The sequence below is a fragment of the Harpia harpyja genome, chromosome 9, assembly GCF_026419915.1.
Source record: "Harpia harpyja isolate bHarHar1 chromosome 9, bHarHar1 primary haplotype, whole genome shotgun sequence".
In the NCBI taxonomy this organism is placed as follows: domain Eukaryota; kingdom Metazoa; phylum Chordata; class Aves; order Accipitriformes; family Accipitridae; genus Harpia; species Harpia harpyja.
In genome coordinates this window covers 3,747,303-3,773,141 of record NC_068948.1, presented here as the reverse complement: position 1 = coordinate 3,773,141, position 25,839 = coordinate 3,747,303, and the positions used below count along the sequence as shown (strand labels likewise).

The following is a 25,839-nucleotide window of genomic DNA, read 5'->3' as shown; positions in this document are numbered from 1 at the left end:
CAAGATGCTGCTCTGAGTTTTTCTTTTTTTGTGGTATTTCCCTTAGTGTCTGTTATCAGTCCTGTCAGAGGAAGAAAACATGATCCTGTGTGGCCATTCTTTGCGTATGGCCAAATGCTTTGAGCCCTAAATTTGCTGTTATGGCTAGTAGGAAGAAGGTTTAGGGCTAGAGGCATTGGGGAACGTCTGCTAAGGCAGTGTGTGTGGGGAGTATTTCCCACTGTACCTGGGCATGGGCCACATCTGGGCCACCTCGAGAAACCCTCAAGTGAGTCTGTGCACTCTTCACTTCCAAAAAAATTGTTTTCCTTCACCTCGAGGCAGTTGAAAATTCTTTGCCCTCCTCTGTCATCTAAGTAATACAAAAGGACCTTCAATGCTGTGAGCACCCATTAATTTTAGAACAAATGAAGGGGAAAAAGGATGTTGCACTGGGCCCCAAGTAACCCCTGGAAGCAAGAAATTATATTAATGCTTGTAGCTGTGCTGTGCATCAAATGCATTGGGTATCTCCTGCTCATACAGCATCTTCACCTCCAGTTTTTCTTTCATTCACAAGGTAACCTCAGTACTGCAGTTTTCCTTGTACTTCCTGACATTTTGCCATAGTAAAAGCCATAAAGATATTAGAAATACTGACCTAATGTTTAATAAGGCAGTTGGCTGGCTTAAAGGGAGATATGTGTGTGTGCGTGTGTATATGTGTATGCACGTGTGTGTGTATATATATATTTTGTTGAAGGTATATCATTCTGTTTCTAATAGGCAAGGTACTTAAGGCGCACACATGTGCGCAGAGACAATACTCTCATTTTTCTTCTGAGATACATTTTGCTGTCATTTGTGTAACCTTTCTTTTCAGTTTGTTAATCAATTATACTTTGGGCTTCATCAGAGGGGTCTAAAGTATAACAGCAGCCGCTATTGTTACAAGGCAAAGAACAAATTGATTGATGGTGGGTAATCAAAGTAATATGGAGACTTGGCATAGGTAATATTTACTTTACATCTGTCACTTAAGACATTTTACTGCCAATCAGTGCCTTCAGAAGGCTGGCTGGAACAATAGAGGTCTTTCTACTTAATTCCTCCTATTGACTAGGGCTTACACTGACAAAGTTCACTTGCTATGTAATCCTCAAGGCATGCACTCACTGCTGCAGCCAAGTTTTTAGATATATATCCCCCTGTGTCAATGAATTGGAAAAAAGCAGCTCTTTGGAGCCAAAGCATTGAAGGTGGTCCCTGAAACACAGCCCATGACAGTGTACAATTGGCGTTGTCGGCTTTGGAGGTGTCAAAGTGATAGGAGCGCTTACAGGAACCCTCCCTGCAGCTGCTGGAGATGTGAAAGGCCTTTGATGGTTCACTGGTGACCACTGTTTGCAGGTCAAGTCTGGCCAGGAAGATCCTATGCAATAACAAATGTGAGGGGCGTTGGTGGGAAGCAGGAGGAGGGGTTCGTTTTTCTCCATTTCTCTCTTTCTTTCTTTTTTTTTTTTTTTTGTTTCCTTTTTCTTTTTTGTTGGTCCTGCTTGCTGCGGAGACTGATGTTTACAAGATGACTCAGAAAAGCCACAGACCAGGGCTGGAGTGGGGGAAGCAAGAAAACTATGAAAAACGCCTTGTACGCTTTCTCCGATATTTGGTCCCGTGTGTTGTTGTTAGATGCCCAACGCCAAGAACGGAGGGGTGCCAGCCACGGCAGTGTCATCTCAGGCATCGTCACGGGGGGGGACGACACGAAGCTGCTTTCACCCTTCCCGGTTAAGGTGAGGAGTGTGGCGAGGACGGGAAAAGATGAAAATCTCCCTTTCAGCTGGAAGTCATTTGTACGTAGAGTGTATTCAGCTTTCAGGCACACGCTTCCCTGACCTGGAAAATGAGGACACCTGAGTTAGCGAGCGTTTGGGATGGTGGGGCTGCAAGGCAAGACTCATTCACGTTTACAGGGAGGCTGGGTGCCTGATCAAAGTCCACAGGAATTCAATGGAAAAGCTCTTTAAAAACCAGAGGTTTAGGGATGTCACCTTGAAAAGCTCCTACAGATAAATGAATTCAGGTTATTCTCCAAAATATCAGAACAAATGCCCTTCTGGTGCATTTACAGCCTTAACACAGACACAGACCTCTTCCACTCCACTTTAAAAAAAACCCTTTTTTTTCTGTTTTTGTTCACAGCCCCACTGGACATCCATCCACAGGGATTTAGAGCACATGTTGCCTGTAGCTGGTGCTGACTCAGTTTCCCAGCGCTCTTAGCACTTCATTCCTGCAGTGATTCAGCTTCTGCGTTAAACACCAGGTGAGAGCTTTTTGGTCACAGGCTTTACAGCTCCTTCTCTTGCATAGCAAAATCAGATCTCTGCCTTCCTTAAAACACACACTAAGCTGCTATAGCCCACTTCTGCTGAGGACTTATCAGCCAGATTGCAATATTTTAGTAACTATTAAATTCAATCAAAGCAGCCACAGAATTTTCATACATTAAACACCAAAAAAGCCAACCTTGTTATTCTAGAGGTTTCTCTTATTGGCAACTCTGTCTCACAAATGGCTTATTTTTCTGCATGCACCATCTTGACTCACAACAAATATCCTCAAGACAGTTGAAAGCGAAGCACCGGTGGGGTTTCCTGGGTTTCAAGACCCTCTGCTTGAAGGGGATTTTCTCCTCCCCTTTTTTTTTTAAAGGGTGGTGGGGAAGAAAGAAAAAAAAATCCTGGGTCTCTGCCAAAGTAACTAGCTAACTTCCAAGACATGTCTGTCAGTAAGCTCGCTCTGGAATTTCCTCTGCATGTACTGGAGGGTTCAATTTTTCCATAAAACCCGGTATTATGTAAGGGGCACTGACAAATGTTTCCAGTTGGACCTTGAGATTGCAAATGCGTTTGTGGAGGACTGACAAGAGATAACAACCCAGGTTCCCAAATCACTGGAGTCACGCTGGAGTTAGAGCACACTTGCAGCTCTTCAACTTCTCCGTGAATCAAAAAGAAGCCAAATTGAGGGCCTTGAGATTTAGCCATTCCACTTTAGATGACTATACTAGAGATAAATAGGGCTCAATTGCATTTAAGTGTCATTAGTGTGTACTGACAACACAGTGACAAAACACGGTTATCACGGCACTCGGCTCTCGCAGCTCTCGCCCAGCACCTGGAGCTTAGGAGCACGTTTGCAAAACGAACGTGATTGTTCTGAAATGTCCCCGAATATTGCATATCTGTGTACAGCAGGGATTTCAGTGTCAGCACATTTTTCAGCTTTCACTGAGGGCTTGGAATGGCAGAGGGTGTTTCAAGGTCAAGGCTGGGAGACATTGGCAGAGCTCTGCGTGGGAAAGCTTGACATTGCGATATGTCTGGCTGTAACCATTGCAGTCAGACTGACCTCCCCAGGAACCAAATTCATCTTGTAATTAAACAGGGGAAAGTAAAAGTAAACTGGCATCTAAGTTTGTAGCTAAAAAAAAGTCCAACGTGTAATCATATATGCATATATATAGACACACATGCCATCTCTTCCATAAACCCCACACATATATGAGCATCAATATGGTTTGCAAAAATAGAAGTGATACATGTAGATTAGAAATAGTAGGATATCTGTCATGGCTCTTTGCTCCCTTTCTTGAATAACTATAGTGTTAGCTGAAAGGCTTGAAAGACCTGAGTTGAAGACCATTTTGGACATATTCATTAAAGACATGGACAGAAATTGTTCATTACTGCATTACTTCCTTGCAGCTGATGCTGTTAACGTAGCTCAAGATGGGTTGCAGCAATGCACAGCAGCACCCACGTGTATGTTAGATTTGTCTTCGTCATTTGCAAAATGCATTTGTCGTTCACCACCTCCATGGCCCATTTATTCCTGAGTGCTTTGCTGGGAGTCCTTCGAGGTTTGCAATCCCACCCATGCCTTCGCGAGAAGCTCTGGTGGGGATCCCCCATGGGAACCATGGACGTGGTGGGGATCGCCCAGCTGGGGTTGGGGCAGCCCAGCGCACTGCCGTCAGCTAACTAAGCAGCAGGCTGCAGTGCTGCAAACTAAACAGAAAGGAAATAAAAGCATGCTTGGAAAAGTGCAGGGCAGCTCCAGAAACTTCTTCAGGCTCCTGTCACTACCCCACAGTCTGCTTCGGGCAAAGCAAAATACCGGCACAAAATGGGTTTTCATCAGCCCTGGGTTACAGTCCCTAAACAGGGCTGTGAGTCAGGACCCTGCAGCTCCCGCTTCTCAAAGCGTCAGACTCAGAACTGGTGTGTAATTTATCCCAGCGAAGGAAATCCTGCAAAAAATGATCAATTCCCTCCGTCTCCCCAGGCTGAACACGTTCCCTGGGCAGAGCAGAGCACCAGGGATTTTGCTCGTAGGCTCAGCCTTAGCTCTGGCTGCCACAAACCCTACTGACCTTAGAGACTTCAAACCACTCTTGGAGAAAGTCTCCTGTCTCCTCTTCTGCCTGGTACCATCACCTGCAGGGATGCTACATCATCTGTCAGCTGCCAGGGCTGCCCGGCTCACCCACACCATGCAAAATGTGCTTTAATCCGCAAAGCCATCTGAAGTCCCTGCCATACTCGCCAATATTTCCAGTGTCAGCCCAGCATGAGCAACACAGCAAGGAAATCATGTAGATAGGGAGTTATTTTGCCATGACGCTTTGCTGGAGACCTTTCCATGACACAGTGCAGATTGGGTCTCCACCGCTTACTTCCAGTGAGTTTAAGGGAAGGAAAGGGTGAAGCGAGCTGCATTGCTGATAGGTAAAAGGTAAAAGTTCACAAGTCCACACGCACACATGCCGAATACTTCATGAACTTAGAGGGATACGGTTTCAGATCGCGCCGCTGGAATGCAGCCCTGGCTGCAAGGGCTCAGAGCAGAAGGGATGACAGAGCCGGGGTTTCACACGAGTGCCTTGCACCCACAGGAGATGAAGAAAAAAAGGAGAAAAAGGGAACTGCTGGAGTGGGGTAATGCTATTCTGGTAAATTCCCCCAGAGGGAGGGGAAGAGGAGTGCAGGGAAACGTTGCAGGCTACGCTCTCCTCAGCTCACGCTCAAGTTCTGGTAGTTTTATTGATCCCAGAGGGAACAGGCTTGAACCTTTCCTGTCTGAATCTACCTGGAAGTCATGCCCAAATACCTGGTCCTTGTAGGTTGCTTAGCCAGCTGATTCTAGTTAAAAATTCAATAGCCACTTCTTCCCTCTGAATCAATAATAGTAATTCATATGGTCATAAATGATTTTTTTTTTTTTCCAAAGAAAGCTCTCCTTGATATTCAGCCACTGGTTGTCAAACAGAGGCTTGTTTCCTTTCCTGTTAATAAGTACCGTCTCTTTTTTTTAACCAGACTTTTTGGAGCATTACATCACCGTGCACAAAGTTATGTCAAGGCTGGATGGAGATAATTCACATCCTGTCAGGTCTGACATAAGAGAGCGGGCTACTTTCCAGCAGGGTAAAATATGAAAGGGAAAGTAAAATGGGTCTATTCTAGTGTAAATGAGGGCTAGTGAATACCGGACAGATGGATTTGGGAGGTAATTGAGGAAGAAGGTTACGTGTTTAACTTCGGCTCACTTTCTGCTCCCCTTCACCTCTACTGATTATGCCTTAAAAGCTTCATGTCACGACCGTTTGCCATCTAAATACCTACAATGAGTTACAACTCACATTATTACTCATCGGTCATTGAATATATTTGGATACTGTTTTGCCACTTCATCACAAAATGGGAAGACACGCTAAAACTGACCTAAAAATGATCAGAGCCAAAAGTTGTGACCCAGAAATGGCAAAATGAAAAAGTTCGGTCAGAAGCAACATTCGGCATTTCCTCAAAGCTCTGCAGCCATCGTGGCTCCCCGAGCCACGCAGGGCTACGTTTTGTCACCCTCACCATTTGGAAGCTTTTTTTAAGTTTTAATTTGAGCCTTCTTTGCTGTAATGCAATACCATTTCTTCTTCTCCCTTCAACCCAAGGATAAAGAGAAGATACCACTCCATTCTCTCTGCAGCAGTTTCACTGCTAGTATGGAGAACAGCCTGATTATAGTCCCATTTTAATTAACGGACAACTACTAGTGATTTAACTAGATTAAGGATGAAGCCAAAGCCTGAAATTTGCTCTTACTCCACAGTTACCAGGAAAAGGCAACCAGAAACTGTAATTTCACATTCAGTTGCCCATGTTTCTCCCTTGGGGCTCTGCTCTGCTCTGCGATTAAAATAAGTAAGAACCTAAAAGTCACACTTTATAAAAGTGACTGTTTGCATCAGGACAGTTTTAAATACAAGCTGTGATTACTTGAAATAAAACTCTTTTCTGGAGATATGTCACTGTTGTTTAATGAGTGGGATTTCCATTCTGATCTTCTCTGAGATCTCTACTGTATCAGTGTAAAATCAGTGAAAACTTAAGCATTTGAGCAGATTTGCTCTGGATTTACTGTAAGTAAGGGAGAAGCAATACTGCACATGAATCTCAACTGTAGCTGGCAACTCAAAATAAATTTAGTAAGTGCTTTAGTACTTCACATTTGGCCCCGAATTACTACTAGGTGACAAATTTTGAGGGCATCTGAAACAGGAGCAGCTTTAAAATGAAAAATCTTGCAAGTAATTTCTATTTCATGTTTGTACTACAAACTCTTCGGAGTCCTTAACATCCGTTTGGTTTCTCATTTTTAATGAAGCCATCATAAACCCACAGCAAATTTAGTCCAAGGAATTCCAATAAAGCCTTTAGAAAAAAACCCTCCAACATGCTATATCTGAAATGACAAGTGTGTTATTACAATCAAATGCAGGCTGACTAATGTTTATTTGGGGTTAGGGAAAAATGGGTTTTAATTCATGACAGCTGATTTTTTTTTTTGGTAAGAATAAGGATTATTTACCTGTCTGAATCAAATTATGTTGTTTGAATCTGAACAGTTAAGGATGAGGGAAAGGCAAAATGCAACTGAGAATAGTTATCCTCCCACTTTAACATAAGAACAGTTAAACAAAGAGCCATGTATTTAAGAGTGAAAGCAAGACTATGTCATTATTGCTTGTGGAGAAATGTGCAGAATTAAGTAAAGGCGACGGAAACGTGTTTTTTGCGTGTGCAGCACAAGGGGTTTTTCATTGTGGAACTTTTCACTACCTCATTTCAGGCACTTTATTGCTCCTCCAATTTCATTTTCTGTGTAATTTGACAAAATTACAAGTTCCTCCCCGCCCAAAGATGTCTTTTCTTTGAAACTGAAAATGCCTAATTTTAAACTCCAGCTTCATAATGCACCTTTAAAACAAATTGAACCCATATTTCCACAGCTAAGGAGTTATGTTGAAAAGGAATGAAGGTTTCTTGCAGAAGGCTATGTGTCTGTTCTTGTACGAAAAAACAAGTAGGCTCCATTTCTGACGATTTTGCTGTTTACCACCACAGGCTCACTCTCTGCTATGCATTAATATGCCCATTAAGATAATCCTTTTTATTATGATTAAGATTTCACACCTCCAGTGCTAGGGTACCTCCTGACACAGCAAGCATAAATTTTTCACAAATGGTACAGAAAATATCCATCTCCCTTATTCTCTCCATCCAGCAATGCTCTGCTATGAGCCATCATAAACTATTCCTAGAAACACTACTTGCAGAAAATGCTGCTTTCATCACTAAAGCAAATGTATTGGAAATATTAACGAGCGGGGAAAAAATCTTTCCAAGAAATACCCATGTTTAAGGATGGAGGACCATCATCTCCTTGCACTGATGACGGGCAATATTTATTTCCAAACCTACCATCAGAGGTGGGTACCAGTCTGTCTCCTGTTCCAAACAGGGTTTGGGGGCAGCCACAAGCCAATATGTCATTTGTGACCATAATTAACATTGCTGATGCAGTTATGATTGTTAATACTGTGCTTATAGTTTAAATACAATTGAGTGGCCTTTTTTTTTCCCCAAAAAAGTGTGTTACAGACATGTTCTTAATCAGGTAAACCGCAGTCCTTGCTGGTGCTCATTGCTTGGAAATGTGCTCGGGTCTGCTTTCGTTTTTTAGGCTGAATCACTGACCTCTGGATGCACACGGGGTGGTCTGCCGCCCGGCGCGGTGCTCGGAGACCTTCTCCTGACACTTTCTTCCTTATTTCAGCGCCTCTCATTTGGGTCTCAATGGATGTGATACAGCGGGAAGCAAGGCCTGGGAGTTCACGGAGGGATTTTTCCCTTCGTCCCCAGATGCTTCTTTTAATTAAATGATCTGCAGCCTCTAAAACTGCTGGTGGATTTACATACTATTAAATTACTCTGTGTGTGGATAATTTAAAAAATTGAGGAGTGAAGTGTAAATCTGTAACAGCAAAATGCAAAAAGGAAAACTCTACAGCACCTGCTTTGGAAATTATTATTTAAGTCAAGGGCATAAAAACTATGCTGATGTTATTGGCTAATCCGCCAGTATCCTACCAGTGGGATTTACCACAACTCACCAGCAGACAATAAATAAGGTGATCCCAACTGGCATCGGGATCCCATGCGTCAAGTGGAAGCCCGTTGTAATTACCAGAGACAGTGAAAAGAAAGATTTCATTTCATTTAGCAAAAGACCAGCATAAGATCCATGTCCTGGGGGAGTTATTTATTTGTTTTTAGACATTCATAAAAAATTAGAATTAGTGGTAAGAGCGCTTATTTATACCTTTCTTACCTCCCCCAAATAACTGTAAAAGCTTCAAACCTGTATTTTACACCCTCAGAAATGAATCTGCAATGGGTTCATAGGTCAGTCTGCAAGATTTGAGGTGATTTTTTGAACTTTGAACAAGTTACAAATACTTCCTAGAACAGCAAATGCAATAAATATCTCAGCAGAAGAAATTTCTTTGACTTCTTTCCCTGGATGAAGTCCAGGGATGCAAGTGGGGCCAGAGCCGTTACATGATGCAGAGGAATTAAAGTCAGCTTCAAGAACCTCAGCAGAAAGCTCATTTCAGGCTTCGTGTGAGTTTTTGATGAACATTTACGGCGTCTTGAACCATTTTACTCATCCCTACTAAATACGGATTGCATCTGTTAAGTCAGTCAGCAAGGAGCCGTCGTAAATGTGAAAACCAGAAAAGCCTCTGCTGAAGGTTCGAAACCGTTTCTCCTTATTTATCATTTTAAGTGAAATTGAAAGCTTGTTTTCCTTCTGTCTGGAAACGTCACTTACAAGATCTTCTAAATCCTCCATCCTTAGCACTTTGAGTTTCCATTTGATTGGAAATTTGTCTCGAAACTCAGTGGGGTGCTGTGGGAGGCAATTGCCAGCTAGCTTGTCTCCCATGACAGATAGCCCTTTTAGAAGCAATGGATTTATATCCTATATTTATGAATAACGAAAGTGAGAATAACGATGAAGGGGGAATGACATATTTTCCTTGATGTACTTTGTCACCCAGAGCTGTTAGAGCTCTAAGCAGTCAGATTTGTTTAGGCCTGCAAAGTGAGTGATGTGCCCTTTTCGCCGAGGTAAAGAGATATTTGTAGTGGCATGAAGCGAGCTGGGAACATTTCTTGTGAGATCGCCCAAAGGAAATAGCACCATGCACACTGACTTTTTGTATAGAAGACTATATTAAAAGAAAAAGGGAAAAAGAAAAAAAAAAACCACACATAGTCTGAAACTATATTTATAAAAAAGGGGGAAAAAAAAGACGACATATTTCAACTCTTGTTGAAACGCTTGAAAAGTTTCCCTGTGACACTAAATGATCTAAGTCATGTCTCCAAAGAGTAGCTCATCATTTCTCAGACAACAGCAGGAATTTGTGGCTGACCTCCTGAGGGAAATGGTCAACTTTCTCCATCTTTCCTCTCTATGCCAATGTTTGGCTTTAATTTATGTTGGTCAGTTGAAAATGGAAAGTTCAGTACCAAAGCTGAACTGGGGGAAAAATACAGCATGAGAAAGGATTTGTTTTGTGGGATATGTTTTCAAAAGCACTATGGTTTTACACAGACTGTTTCCGTATGCCTCCCAGCCTGTTCATCACCCCAGCATCGCGCAATCGTGAGTGCGCTACCCAGATGGAGAAATGAAAGGCTTCAGTTAATTGAGGTCAGTTGTCGTTACTGCTAACTGTTTGCAAAGGGTTTTTTACAAGCTGTCAGGCCACCTCCATCTGGTAAGAAGCTCCACATCTCTTCTAACCACTGCCGTGTGTTTTCTTTCAAAATATCATAGAGGAAACATATTGCATCGAGAAAGATATAAGCAATTTTCAGCGAAAGCCGGGTGCCTTGACTCTGTGACGTACGTTGGTATCTCAGCCGTAACTCACTTGTAGATTTGTCTGTTTAAAAAATACCCCGAAGTAACACATGCCGGGTGCATACCTCAGAAATTAAGCCAAAGAAAATAAGGTGCACAGAGAGCACCCAGAAATGACATGGTAGAAATTAATAATCCAGGTTATGAGGAGCAGAGGTGGGAAAAGGCTGCATGGTTGGTTGGTCGACACTGCTTTGGTGGGATGTGTGAGGAGCGACCCTGGTTGCACATCTCCTGCCTGCACCGAAGGAAGATCCAAGGGACAGCAGGGACCAGCTCCAGAGCTCCCAGAAAAGCACTGAGGATTTACTACTCCAGGAAGACACACCTGCTTATACCTTTACATAATAGCAGAGCAGATATAGGCATTATTTTGAGATGGGCTGAACATGCCCAAGATCACAGCCACCTAGAAAAAAGCCTTCTGCTGTGACCTCTTTAAAAGTTCCCCTAAAAAATATCAGTAAAAGTCTCCAAAAAGCAACCGGCAGCTGATCAAGCAAGCGATCTAAAGGGCAAAGCTAATTGTCAAGACTGATGGTTAAAGGTTTTGTGTCACTGGAAGGAGAATTAGAGTGACACTCTCTGCCAGACAACATGAGGTATGGATTTTGTCAAAGACAGTTTTGGAGAAAGATTTAAGAGTTGTGCTCTGGCACAGTTTGGGACAAGTCTCCATCTTATGTGTATTCATTACCTTTGCAATTCCTTTTCTATTTGTTTTCCTGGTAAGGAGCCTTAATCAACAACCCATGTTTTTATCATTTCCAAGAGGTTTTTTGGCAAAACATAGGGAGAAACAGCTTATAAACTGGGGATACAGCAAATGCACTCTAGATTTGCTTCCAGAGCAAGGTATATACAGGCATGGCAGATGTAAAGGCTATTTAAATTCAGTTTAAAATAATATCTAACCCAAGGTAATCCCTTGAATGGTATTATTTTACCCACTTAGGAGAGACCGTACTGTCATGAAAGACTTCATTTCAGCAGATCACACTCCCTTCCACCTTCAGATCCTAATGAATAATCCCAAATTGTGTAAACATGAATAGCAAAGAGGTTGGGTTCTGTTTGTCTTCTGCTGGTTTGTTTTTTCCTCTTCCTCTGAAACCCAGACAGATCATGCTGTCTCATGCTTTTCCACACCCAGGACATTGGAAAGAGGTTACTTAATAGCTCAGCTCCTGCCAGCAGCTCTTCACAACATGGGACACGAGCTCAATTTCTGGGCTTCCACCCAAGATTGCCGCTACATGACACCTCACTGGACTTTCTCACCAATTTGGAAACACTCGATTCTCTCTGCAATGCACACCTGGATGAGGCGCAACTGCTGGAGGGTCAACCCTGGCAATGGAAAATCAGAGATGGTGGCAAGATCTTGGAGCATTAGCCAAATATGTAACCCCCAATCGTCATGCCAGTCCAACAACAGTGGGCTCCGGGCAGACGTAAGGGCTTCAGCTGTCCTCCCATATAATCGACCATCTGCACAAGCTCCAAATATATTAAACGAAAGCCATACACCTTTAACCTGAGGAGGTTTGCTTACTGCAATAGGCTTTTCCTAGGAAAGAGTCTCCAGCTGATGAGGGCAAGAAGAAGATGCTCATGTTTCTCAGGAAGACCGACAAGAGGACAATCCTCCACACCCCGCACCGCCTTCTCCATCTCTCTTAAACTCCAGACCTCGGCTGAAGCAGAGCAAACTTACAGTCCTGCAAACCACGGGGCTCAGTTAGTGATGGAAGACAACTCTCAGGTTTTTGGGGCCAGATCTTATCCTCTGGAATGACATATTATATACGCAGACTGCCGAGATCGGCAAACTTTTCCCAGCCGTAGGTATGCCGAGAGTGGGCAGAGGTTGCTCATGTAGCACAGGACATCTGTGCATTGTCTTTAACAGCCCTCGCGGTAGCAAATTGGGGTCTGTATATGAAATATAGTATTTTCACACATCTAGTGAATGCCACAATAAAAAAAGGAACTGGTGCAGTTTACGACTGGGCCTCATGCTGAGTCCAATTAAACCTACTGTTTCCAATCAGGTTTAATGTGAGGATAAAGTGAATGCTCCCTGAGATTTGGAGGAGGATAATTTGTCAGTAATAATAAGTGTAGACAAACAGGATGTTCCACAGTGCAGGGGCCTGATTAAAACCAAATGTGATTCCAGGGATCATCTCGAAACTCCTGGCAGCCAAAGCGGTCAGCATTGCTTGCAACTTGCAGGATTTCTTTCGCAAAGGCTTGCAGCCTTTGCAATTCTTCCCAAATCCCATGGAAAAAAATAGGCACTAGGCCATTGGGTCACCCAAGAGTCATCTCTGTGCGTTGTTGTTGGTTTTGGGGGTTTTTTTTCAGAGCATGTTTCAGCTTTATAACCTGTCAATGCAAGGACATCCTAACAGGAAAGGGAAAAAGTCTTGGATTTTCAGCCTGGCCCTATCCTACTTCCTGACAAGAGCCTCTTTAGCTGGACTTAACATTGGCAAAAATACATTTCCTGATCAAAATGGGATTTCCTATGAAAGGTGAATTCTTTCTTGATGAACTTTACCATAGAAACAAAATTGGCAGTCATCAGACCATGGTCCAAAAAGTCACTTCAGCTTTGGGGGAGTTTATTGAAAAGAAACGAGGAAGGTTTCAAACTATCCCAGGCTTCAGGTTTTAAATTAGATTCTAGATCATTCTAATAACCTCTTTCCTTAGGGGATGGAGAGGGTGAATTTCCTAAGAAGGATTTTCTCACTTCTTGGCCAGATGGGAGACTCAGTAACTCAATGCTTGTTAGTTAAGTTATAGTCCCTAAGAAATCAGTGGTTACCTGTTGCTGGAGAACTGCTTTTGTTCATTAGAGACGAACCAGCCTGAGGTCAATGTGCAGAGCAGTTAACATACTAGCAAACCACTAATTAACCTAACACAGAAGCAGGAGCCCGTTTCCAAAATGTGTCTCTAATTCACCATCACTCAGTGTTTACAGCAATACAATGGATCGTGTGTAAAGCAGGGGCTGTGGCAAGGACCCGCTGCGGGGGGGGGTCCCGTTGGGGGACCACTTCTGCAAGTCTGCAGAAGTCTGGATTAGGGATGGGGAAAATCACCGATGTAAATGCAAAACTGGATGTTATGTCCTGCCAACGTTTGCCCTATTGCCCAGGAGGGCAACTGCCTCCTAAAGAGCCAACCCTTTCGGCCGTAGGTCTCTGTCTTGTTCAGAGTTAGCTCTTTGCCTTCAGGATGGTTTTTGCTTACTGGAAAGTTGCTGTCCGGACCTTCTCTCTCCATCTGCCCTGGAGGCACTTGCTTTTTTCATCAGATCATGGGAAACACTGCAGTGCTCAAAAATAGAAATTCTTTTGAAGGTCTCGATGTGTGACTGCTTGTTTCGTGACATAAGCCGTGCCTTATGTCCAGTAACACATCCCCAGAAACCTGCATTACTTCCTTGCATCACGTTCCTCCAGGAACTCTTCTTAGGAGGGTCTGATGAGCTCCTTTCTGTGCCCCCAGGACCAAAGGCTACCATGGCTCTTCCAGCAGCCCGCTACCTAAAGTGGCTTATATATATATATATGTATAAAAAAATAAAACCCATTCTAGACTATAAACAGAGAGAAAACCGCACCATTTGACCCCCAAAGCCTCTTATGGATGAGTTCCCATCAAAAAGGGAGCATACGAAGAAAAAGGTGGAAGTTTTAAAGTCCCAGAACAGCCTTCTGATGTGGTTTTAGGGCATCTCCCTGGTGAGGGGGCCTTGCAGGAGAAAGGCTGGACAGGCACTGAGGGGCTTATTTCAGTCTCAAAGTGGATAGAAAACTCCCTCCTTCCTTTCAGCCTGGAAAACATGCAGATAAATTTGCAGGGTTCTTCCCCAGATCACACTTCTTAGGTCTTTACCTGCATAGAGTCTGTTTTGAGAGACCTGGAACAAACCAAACTGTGAGAAGACATTTTGGAGTACCTGGAGATTTGAATGTCTCCAGCATAGAAAAATGTATTTTCAAAAAGAAGACTGTGAACGGAGAGAGGAAAATAGCACCAGTAAAGAAAAGAAGACCCATCCTGGGTGGGAGCATTTCCCTTGAGGGGAAAAAAAAAAAGGCCCACAAATAGGGATGCCAATCTGACAGAGGCACCCATGCCTCTCCTTTGCTTGATGAGGAGTGACAACTCCAAAGACATACTTTCAGATGGCAGCAACTTCTCTGAAAACCACATGATGTATCTTAGCCAAGCTGCCCCAGACAAATAAATGGTTTGATTTAATTTAGAGCCACATCTTGTTCCCAGGGAAGGGTAATCGGATCCATGGCAAAGAGCTGGGAAGGGGGCCTGAGATGAAACAAAGGAGGCAGCTCTGCTGCATGGGATACTTGTTTTCTCCGGTGGAAATTTCTTAAGGAACAGAACCCCTTCTCCACACAGCAGGGCGATTTCGCTGACCTAATTTCCTGACACTGTTTCTTCTCCTCTGATAATGGGGAATTGTGTTGGTTTTCTCCTCCTACAATTAAATAAACAAAGCATAAAATTAATATGAATGTTTAATGCAAAAAGCCTGCAGAAGGAGAGCTGCTTTGAACTGGACACCTTTGCAAACACAAGGTGATGTGGTTATAATATGATTGTTTCTGCTGCTCCTGTCCTGCAACTTCCAAGCTTGGTGCATCTAACTGTTCTGAGAATGTCCCTCAAGTTCTAGCTTCCAGGCAGCACTGAGGAGCAGGGAAAGAGGACAAGCTCCTCTGCTTTGCCTCCTTCCTTCCCTAGCTCAACAGGTCAAAGAGACGGTGAGAAGAAGAGTACCCCCCACGGGCATTCCCATGGACAAAATGCCACCGACCACGCACGCCCACGCACACACGGTGTCTTGGTTGCTGAGCGCAAATCTCACACTAAAAGGCAAATAAAAGGGAAACAACAACAACAACAACAAAAATCGAAAAAAATCCCAGCCCAACACGGGGCACAAGCTGATCTCGGTACTTGCAAAGTCCTGCAAAAATCATATCAGCCTCTGAATCTGGTCTTTCTGACCCAGAGCGATCCAACAGTGACGTTTTCTTGAGCTGTCACCACTTTGGGTTGGCTGTGGAGCTGAGCTACCTGGATATAGCCTAGAGACGAGGAATTTACAGCTTTTCTCTGGTTGGGGATCGGCAGAGAAGTGATAACACTAGTTTGTGGGGTTTTTTTTTAAATCTGGATATAAGTTATCACTCTTTTCCTCTCTCCTTCTCCCCACAGTACATTATGAAGTGCTCAGCTCTGGACTGTTCTTCCCTACATTTGTTATATGTGTAATTTACACTATTTAAAGGAAAGTAAAATCCAAGGCAATTCTGGATAAAAAAGCAGTTGTTTGAAATGTTAACGCATGATATAAACATTTCCCTCAATGCTGGATTTCCTTTTTATAACCAAGTTCTGTCACTGTCATTGTTCTACATTTGGGCAGAATTTTCATAACTTTATATACTTTTTTTGTAACCATGACTGGCTTAAAAGTCAGTGTGATGACAGTAAAGAGCAAATGGGAAGTGTTTTTTCATCTTTTTTTCATTCATTGTTTAGATTTCATACCCCTGAATAATGAAACTGGTTCTGTTCACAAGACTATTTTATCATTATATATTCCCCCCCAAAATGAGTGCTCAGCCTGGGAATTATTTTAGGAAGATTACTATTAATAAGATCCATACCGTTATAAAATATAATCAAAATATATTAACTCTTCTTTAGTCCTTTGCTTTAGGCTGGAATTCCCTTTCATGCCTGGAAAATGAAATAGGTGTTTGGCTCTTTTCCCACGAGAGAAAAAGGTGTTTGCTTCAGAGGGCTTCTTTTTTTTGCACTGTATTTTTCACATCCCTTTTTTAAAATCTCAAGCTAGAGACTGTTCAGTGGGTAAGATATTGAAACAACAAGGATATCCCTCCGACGCAACAAGGAAGGTGTCGCAGAGCTCGCTGAAGATGGAAGTTGCACATAAAACTCTTCTCCCAGGTTTTTTTTTTTCCAAAAGAAAATGCACACAGAGTCCACTAGAGGGTACAGCTCAGGGATGTACAGCCCAGTGTGCAGCGGCTGCATCCACTCTGGATGCGCTCGGCTTGGCAGGTGGAGCGAAGCCTTTGCCGCTCCTGGCTGGATGCCGCTTGAACCCCATCTCCAGGTCAGAAACCACCTGCAGCTGGAGGAAAAGAAGACACCAGTTGGGAAATTTCTCCTAATAAAAACCGGATCATTCTAATGGGGTCAATTGCTCTTTGATTCCTATTGATTAGATACTCCTGGAAGAAGGGCATTTACGGGAACCGTAACGTCTGCTCCCTCTGGCTGTGCTCCTTTCTTCTCCCCGCTCGTTCCTTTGGCTGGTTAGAAAGCTCTCTAGTCCTTTAAAACTTCAGCTGTGAAGACCTAGCTTTGTTTCAGTTTTGAGCATTTTTCTTACAAACCAGGAAAAAAAAAAAAAAAAGAAAAAAGCATAAAATCATCTGGAGCCTTTGGAATTACTGCTGGCTTGTGTTGCACTCAACATGTCAGCAATTATAGCCTGAAATATTGAGTGGCAGGAAAATTGATGTCTTACCTCTGCACTCTTTTTTTTTTTTTTTGAAAGCACAGAAATATATAAAATCGACTTTTCTGTGGCAGGTTGAGGGCTAACACAATCTAATGCGATTACAGGGCAGGGGGTACTCAGAGTCATTGTGGATCCCAAATGAGTGATGGCAATAAACTACTTATTGGCCCATTCGTTTCTTTTTTAGCACATTTGCCAGGACCAAATGCAGGAAAGGACCAGAACAGGGGGTGGCTTTTATGGGATCACAGAAGGGAGCTGTCAGGGGCCCTCGGGAATAGTGTTTTGGGCAAGAAAATCCTATTGTTGTTCAATCTTGGCAGTCAGTCATCCAGGTTACTGCAATGAGAGTGCTGGGTAAACACGGTGAGATAACACATGGGACCCCATGGAAGGCGCAGCTAAATGCACATCGACAACCTGCAGATGTAGGCACAGGGGGACCAGACCCACACGGCCCGGTCCTCCTCCTTTGGGCACCCATCTTCCCAGAGCTCTCAGAGGACACCTTTGAAGGTTTGGCCTAAAAAAGCTTCTCTTGGACAGAACTCGGTGCCCTCAAATCTCACTGCCATGAGCGATGGGAAGATGTCCTGGTACTGCAATTCTGGCTTACGTGGCTTTGCTGGTGAAGCTAATGAGAATCCTGCACCCAAATGACCATTGCTGAAGCAGGGCAGATTGCAAACGCAGGACAGTAATTGGCCAAAACCAACTGTAATGGCATATTTTTATTTTATCAAGACATCTCATCTCCTCTCGCTTAACTCAGTGGCAAAATTTCCCCCCACTTTCTGCGGCTCTGGATTTTAGTTTCATCATGGGGATAGGAAGATAGTGAGATGATATCCACAGCCTTATTGTCAAAGCTGACAGCTACTGAGAAAAACCTTCTTTCTTGTAATCTGGCTCCATTATACTGGGCTTAAGTTAAGGCATGTAAGAATTCTGCTCATGTCTAAGCCCTGAATTTTGTGTGTGCTGTATCACGGAAAGTTATGACTTGGCTTTCACATGAATAATTCAGTCTGCTGCTCTTATGCATTCTGCTGCCAGCAAAATTGTCATATTTTACAATTTTATAGATGGATCAAAAAGGGTACCCTTCTAAAAATGTACACTTTCACTTGAGAGAAAGGGTTCAGATTGCAGCTGTCCCCTGTTTGAAAATGCTGCTTGGAAGACTGATTATTTTACTTCCTTCTGGACCAAAGCATACCAATGCTCCCATTTTTCTACAGCCCCCTCCCCTCTGAATGCCGGGCCCCAGATGGGGCTGGGAGATTTGCTTATGTTAAAAAAAAATAGAGCCCTGTTCAGAAAGGATCGATAACAAGTGGTCATTTACCAGTCTCCTCAGCCTTTTCTTTGAAAGCAGTGCTAAAATTTCCATTGACTTCTGTAAGAACCAGACAAAGACTCTTAGCTGAAAGTCAATGTGGCTTTGGTATAAACACATCAGAACCTGTGTTTTAATCCTGCACTTTACCACTGAAATTGCACCTTGGATAATCCTCTTTTTTTCCTAGTGCCTCAGTTTCCTTATCTATAAAAATGAAAACAAATGCTACTAATCTTTGTATTAAACTTTGAAATTTACAGGAATTACAAAAGAGCTGGGGAAAATAATAGAACATCTTTCTGATTACCTCCTAGACTAGTTTTTGCTGCAGTCGTTACATTAATAAAAGTCTGGTATTCGAGGTCTCTAGTACCCTGCAGCCCATGTTGCATGAGAGCATCCTTAAGTAGATAAAACTCTGCGAAGGAGAAAGACTGAGGGTACAGGACCAGGACCTAAATTTTGTTCATTCTACTCAATCCATGCAGCTCGCACTGCAGTACTTTCTGAACCGACCTGCCAACGTGGATCAGCCCAGCGGTGTGCATCAGCGCCAGGTCAGAGAGATTCTCCCCAGCTGCTTCCTTGCTGTGTCCATCTCTCGGGCCCGATCCGGGTCATACTCCGATCCAAGGGAGACTTGCTACTGGCTTTACTTTTAGCACAGCTGGACCACAGGGACCTGATCCTGCATGCTCCAGCCTCCCTGACAGCTGCCAGGATTGCGTCCTATTTTCTTTTTTTTTTTTTTTTCTGGAATATATAAAAAGCTTGCTTTTGTCAACAGCCTGTGTATATGGTCAAATGATGAGCTTTACCAAGGAGGAATGACAGAAAAGACACCACATATTAAGACTCCTGTCACTCCACCCAGATTATCCTTTATTTGTTTTGTGGGCAAACAGCAAGTTTTTAAGGATTTTAATCCACAGCATTACAACCCACCAAACAAAAACAAGAAAGGGGTTTCTCCTGGCAAATCAAGTCAGGCTGGATTAAATCCTTCTGTCCGAAAGGGACTAGATAAATATTTTTCTATAGGAGTCGACCCCCCGCGCCCAGCCTCTCTACATGCTAAAGAGGCAAGTGTGGGTTTAATGGCTATACAGATAAGCCCTTATCTAAAGGATACAACACTTAGCTTTACAGTCCGCACACTTATTTACCAATTGCTAATGGCTACTGGGTTTATGGCACTTGTGCCTCAATTACGGTGCGAACAGCCCCGGTTACCTGTGGCAGGGAGCAAGTCGTGCCCGAGAGCACAGCCGTGCCCCAAACGGGATTTTTTGGTGGAAGCAAGAGCTTTAGAGGGGATCTGATAGAAAAAAAGGGGGATTTTCTCACGCCAGACGCTGTTTTAAGCGAGCAACGTGTGCCCTGGGCATTAAAAGCTCTGTGCAGGGGAGAGACGGCTGCAGCTGAATTTTAGCTGCGTTTGAGAGCGCTTCAGCTTGGTTAGATTTCTTGGGTCAAAGCGATCACAAAGGTGATTTTTCAATATTATTTTCTTCTTATTCTTATTCATTACTAATTTTTTTTTTTTTTCCCGTGAACAGTCCTCTTCGCGGAAAAGAAGAGCAAGGGGAAAACATCTGGACCCCTTCTCCCTGATGCTGCGGGAGGAGGGATGCTGCCCGCAAAGGGGTGGGAAAGGGCGCCGGGACCTCCGCCCAGGTGATGTTTATGGCACAGAAAAGTCCCAATATCCCGGCGTACAATGGCTACACTGTAAATACGTCCTTTCCCATCATGTAAGACGTTAAGATCGTTAGTTTTGGCTGGAAACAAAATATATTACAGGCAAACCGCTCTGCTAGTGGGCAGAAAATACGCACTGCTGCTGTAATGTTTCTCATTATATTGCCCCTTTGTTCATAAAAATGACTGAGTTATTGCATAATGCAGGAATAAAGGAAGAAGGAAAATATATCATAAAGATGGAAACGAAGACAGCTTGTCAGTTATAAATGTAAACGAATGCTCGATTTCTTTTATAAAGCAATTCCGCTATAAAACTAATCGCCTAAGTGAAAAAAAAAAAAAAATCCTATTCTGACAAATAAATAGTTCATCTCCTCCACATTTAATCCAACCTTGAAAAATCTCCAGGAACTCGTCAGAGGGGGTTTTTTGCCTTTCTTGATTCTTGAATTTTCCCCCGAATTTTGTGTGAGTGCGTTTTATTAGGTTAATAAAACTTGGTTTTCAAGGTTTTGGACGCCTCGGGGGTACAGTGAGCTCGGATGTCAAATGCATCAAATAGCTAATGAAGGGATTTCAAAGGTCTCCAAAGTGTCCATAGCAGCAATTTGTAGCGTCTCATAAAGGTAAAGCCCATTTTGGCTACAGTGTGTTTTGTCTGACGGTTTTCCGGGTACTCCAACTTCGATCTGCTATTTTATTCCGATTGCATACCGGTTTTAAATGCCCCAGTCTCGCTGTCATACGAGTTGTGGTCAAATCAAGTCAAACCATCATCCTCAAGCGAGCTCATGTCAGTATTACTCGGAAAGGGCAAACGGGGGGAGGAAAAACCTCAAAAGTATCGTGCATTAGAGGGATTTACCAAAAGTGATCGAAAGGGTAAAACGATATGGGGGAAAATCCTTACCCAAGGAAACATTTTACTATGTGAAGGTCTTGTTTGTGAGGGGGTGGGGGGGAAGCAGAACCGCTTTTTTCTCTGTTTCTTTTTTCTTTTTTTTCTTTTTTCTTTTTCTCTTTTTTCTTTTTTTCTTTTTTTTTCTTTTTCTTCCTTTTCCCCCCTTTTTTCTTTCTTTTTTTTTTTTTTCCCCCGGTTGTTGTTTCAACTTCTTTTCTGCTAACTAAATACTTTTTCCGGGGGCTGAGCTCGGTGCGCAGGCGGGTGTCAGTGAGGGATGGAGGCGGGAGGCTGCGGTGGGTCCGCCGGCTGCTCCAGCCGCTGCTGCCCGGCGATGCTGAGCCCTCACCCGGCCCGGGGCACCCGGCTTTTCCTCCTGGATTTTTTCTCTGATTTGCAATTCATTCCTCCCCACCCTCCCAACTCCCCCAGCCTGGTGCTATTTTGGCAAAAGCGAAAAAACAAGCACTCCCCCCCCCCGCCCCATCCCGCCTCTCGTCCGTGCGGATCGCATCTTCCCCCGGGATTGCGGTGCGTTTGTGTAATTCCTGCGCAAATGAATTTGCCATTGCCAGCTTTCCTCCGCCTTTTCACAAATACAGAGCTCAATTAAACCTAGCTGCAGAGCAGTACCTTTGAACTAAGCTTCGATAATAAATTACCCTAACTCCCGCTTGCAGATAACGCTGTTTTCTTCCCCTCCCGAGATACAGGCGGTCAGCAAAGAAGCTCTTGGGAACAGGCCGGTATCTGCTAGAAAACCTTGCTGGCAGCTCGCTCTGTCATTTGTTACGAGCTCTTCTGGGCTGCCAAATTAAAGACATCACCCATCAAAAAAAAAAAAAAAAAGAAAAAAAGAAATCTCTCGGATTTTTGCAGCCACTCCTTCTGCCGTGGGGGGACACCCAGAATCTGGGGGATACCCAGAACCTGGGGGGACACCCAGAGCCTGGGGGATATCCAGGACCTGGGGGACACCCAGAGCCGGGGGGACACCCAGGCAGGGGAGGGCTGGTGATGGAGAGGGACCGGGAGAGAGCCGAGCCGCATTACGCGGGGCTGCGCTGAGGATGGCAGGACCCGGGGCTGTTGTCACCCTTAAAACAAAAGGACTATTATGGAACCCATAGATGAGCAGCAGTAAAAGCTTTCCTAAGGCACAGATCTCTCTCTGAGGTTAGAACAGCAGTGTTAATCTTCTCTGCAGTGTTTACAGAGCCAGCTCATCCGTGGGGTGGGTGGAAGGCAGCCAGCTCGCAAGAGAACGCTCTTTATTAAAAAATACGGAGTTGTGTTGCTTTTAGCAGTGACCCCGGAGCGTGGCCCGCATTTTTGGGGGAGGGCAACTCCCCTTACCCGGGGGTCCCCCAGTCCCGGCCCCGCACCCACCGGGGGGGGGGGCAGGAGAAGGTGGGGGGGGTCTCCAGCTGCCTTCAGCAGCATCTGGGGGACCCCCCCCCCCCATAAAATCCCTTGCGGGGGATTTGGTGGGTCACCTTTGCCCAGACGGGAGCCTAAAGAAGCCACCCCCCCCCCGCCCCGGCAATACGCGGCTGCGGCTGCCCGCGGAGCGTGTGTCCCCCCCCGTGTGTGTCCCGTACCCCCCCTCGGGATGCTGTCGCGCTTCTCGCGGTGGACAGCAACGCGTTGCGCAGGGCTGGCTGCTTCGCTCACGTAGCAGCTTTTATTTATCCCTATATTTGTTTGTTTTATGTAAGGGGGGGGGGGAGCCTTTCGGTCTGTATCAGAGGGCAGAGATCATCCTTTGGAAACGGGAAGAAAAGAGGGAGGAACGGGTGAATTGTGGAAAACTTAGGAAAAGCAGGGGCGATAGCTGTGAAAAAAAAAAAAGAAAAAAGAGAAAAAAAGAAAAAATAAAAAAGAAAAAAAAGAAAAAAGAGAAAAGAGAAAAAAATTAAAATAAATAAAACCCCCACCAAACCCAAAACCACCAACAGCAAAAAAAAGCCCACAAAACCCTCTCCTTGCTACACTCATCCTTGTGCGAAATGCACTTTTAGAAGAAATAACCAGCACGGAACTGGCTTAGTTCTCCATCCCGCTTATCCCAGCCCCTGGGAAGGGAAGCTAATTCCCCCGCACGGGTGTACGGGGAGCTGCCTTTAACTCGCGTACCTGGCCGCGGAGGATGAGTTTGCGGAGGGTAAAAATACAGCAGGGAAAACCCTGCGCTGCGCTGCGCGGGTCTGCGCGGGTCTGCGCGGTTCTGCGCGCCGCCCGCCGGCCCTCGCTCCCCTCCCTGCCAAAGCGCAGGGCCCGCGCGAATTTGTTGCATTTCCTCGATTGATTGTTTAGTTAGAGATTTTGCCAACTTCCTGACGGTTCATTTTCTGATTCTGCAAAAAAAAAAAAAAAAAAAAAAAAAAAAAAAAGAACCGCATTTCCTTTTTGACTTAAGAGGGAGAGAGAGAGACAAGCGGAGGCTGGGGGCTGGTGAACTCATCGAGATGTATGTACTAGACGTTTTCTCTTCCCTCTCCCCGTCCCGAAACCCTCCTCCTCTTCCTCTTCCTCCCCTCCGAGCCCGGGCTTTGCACCATCCCCTTTCCCCGCTCCGAGCTTCTGCCTTGCAAAAACTCGCCGGGCTCCTGGGACAGAGCCTGGGCAAGGGCGGGGGGGAAGCGGGACCGCTCCGCTGGTCCAGGCTGGAGCCTTTGGATTTGCTTCCTTTGCCCTAAATTGCTTTAAAAAGTTTTTTTTTCTTTTTTTTCTTTTTCTTTTTCCCGTCTTTTATTTCCCATTTCGCATCCTATCCTTGCAGTTCTTGCGGCTACAACAAGGGATCCAACTGCAGAAAGAAAAGTAAACACGGAAATCTGTTCCACTCACTTTTATTTGCTTCGGGTTTTCTGTTGTTGGGCTTGTCTGAGTTTATTTTACTATTATTTCGATTTTTTTTATTTTTTTTGAGAGCAGCAAAGCTATGCTTTGCACAGGTTTCTCTCAGCTCTACTGGCTTTAACTGCTGCCTTTAACCCTGCTGCTTTTAAAACTGTATCTTTCTTAGAGTTGATTTTTATTCCTAACCTTACCATACTAGAATATGCTTGAAATAGGTGGGGGTGGGGGTGCAAACCTTGGCATAAGCCTAGCACACTGTGTAGAAAATTACTGTTTTTTCCCCCCAGCCCCCCTTTTAAACTATTTTCGTGTGGCCTGATGTTTATCATTCAAATTAGCACTGACTTCAGACCTGGCAGCAGCAGGTCAGGAGCGGAAGAAGCGCAGGGCCCTATCCCAAACCTCCTGAAATCAGCGGGAGCTTTGGATCAGGCCCTACAGAAATAAATTAGAGGAAAATCCTGGGTACGATGTAAAGGAAAATATATACGAGTCAGAGAGAATGGTGCTTTGTTCAGCTGCAACGGGGAAAGGGGAGAGCAAAATCCAAACTGCTTTCTGATAGTCTTATGTCCAGGGGTATTTAACTAGGGTGGAAATCTTAAATCATCTTCAAATTAGGGCCTGGTTTGGGAGTCAGTCCTAAAAGTTGGTCCAACTTGATTTGCTGCACCGGTGAAAATGCAGTGTAATTTGCTCCTATATTTCTATACGTGTGTATCGATAACCGTGCACGCATTTGTCAGCAGCGATGCGTGCCTGCCTATGAATATGAACGTAAAAGCATTCCTGGGAAGGTGCGCGCACACACACACAGATGTTTGTAACGCTGCAGAAAGCAGATAGGACACGCAAAGAGCAGTTTAAGGCAAGGGCATATTTATTCTCTTTGCGCCCCGGTCTCGGTTTCTCCACGTTCATCTCTCTGCAAACGGCCACGTGCGAGGAGCCGTGTACGTGTGTGCCTGTGCGTACGTGGGTGCGTGAGCCGGAGCGTGGGGACGTGAGCGATGGCGAAGATGAAAGCATGTCGTGACCACGCGTCAGAGAGCAGGGATTAGCACGGCTGAGTGTATTTTCACATCGCTTTGCAACCGGGTCACGTCTCCCAAGTTTTCTGCCTAACAGGAATGGGGGATTTCTACGAAGACAATAAATCTAAGTTACCGCATCAGCCGCGCACCCCATATCAACCCAAAACTCGTACTTCAGGGGCCACGTGCATCTGCCCGCGAGACAGGGATGGGTTGAGACAACGCTACTCATTTCAAGTGTTGACATCTAGCAAGGCAATCCAAATATTTGTCCAGCCTTTGCTACGGGATTTTGTTATTCTTCCATTGAAACTATCGCTTTGTAAAGCCTTTTTTAAAGCTGTTAAAGCTGAGCAAAGATTGCTATCGGGAAAACTGCTCGGGTTGTGCGAGGTGCGGGCTCTCCATTAGGTGGCATTGCTACTTTGGCAGTGCAAGAGGGAGAAAGTGGCTTCGTGCACTGGTCAACTTCTACTGCCGGGGCATGTATTTGCATTGCAATTGAAAGCCTATTTATCTTTTCAGCACTTGTTATATACTTATAGTACAATTTGCTCTATCAACACACAGTTTAATAATTTTATCGGGTAGGTTTCTGTATCAAGAATGAAAATCAATACCCACTTGCCCTAAACTGTGCACGTTGTATCTGCTTTTTATGCAATTAGAGGCGTTATAAAAATAATTGGTTGCTATATAACACTTAAAAACCATAACAATCAAACATAATGTATAACAGATTATGCACAACCCTTTCCTGTTTTCTAAAGGTAGTTCAGCCCTTATCTTGCAGGGTAGCTGCGCGCACTGGCAAATGGATTTTACACACTTACAAATTGTGGGTGTGTTGTACGCTGCGCAAAGACACGATGACAATCAGAAAAAAACGCTTTCTGAAGGTATATAGCACAAATTGGTTTTGATCTGAGAGATTATAGATGCAATTTTAAATAATAAAAATAATTAAAATGCTAAAAAAGAAGAATTAAATATAAATCAATTAAGAAAAATACTTTTTCTACTCACAGAAACATTCTGTCCATGGGAGTTCTGCTTTTACATCTCATGCCAG

The 25,839-nt window shown here is 44.2% G+C and overlaps 1 long non-coding RNA gene across 2 annotated transcripts in view; it reads left to right on the top strand.

Moving 5' to 3' along the window:
• Positions 1 to 23,291: 23,291 nt before the first annotated feature.
• The window catches only part of LOC128146182 (uncharacterized), a 42,944-nt gene continuing 40,396 nt past the window's right edge, over positions 23,292 to 25,839 (top strand). For both annotated transcript variants that reach the window (XR_008236704.1, XR_008236703.1), the window contains exon 1: positions 23,292 to 23,341. This is a non-coding gene — a long non-coding RNA (uncharacterized LOC128146182). The remainder of the gene's footprint in view (positions 23,342 to 25,839) is intronic.